The following is a 230-nucleotide window of genomic DNA, read 5'->3' on the forward strand; positions in this document are numbered from 1 at the left end:
TTGCAAAAACCGATATATATAAATATCACTTATTACCTATTCTATTATCATATATATATATATATCTGTATGTACATATAAAACATGAGTATTAAATGTAATTGCACTTAAAATATTCAAGTTTATGCATTTGTTTGTACCGAATATGGACAGTTTTGCTTATTCAGTGTATATTTTATGGATATGCACACAAATAATTTTCTTCCTTTACTTCTAAATTCAACGATGCG

Source organism: Thermobia domestica, chromosome 12, assembly GCF_964235325.1.
Source record: "Thermobia domestica chromosome 12, izTheDome1.hap1.1, whole genome shotgun sequence".
NCBI lineage: Eukaryota > Metazoa > Arthropoda > Insecta > Zygentoma > Lepismatidae > Thermobia > Thermobia domestica.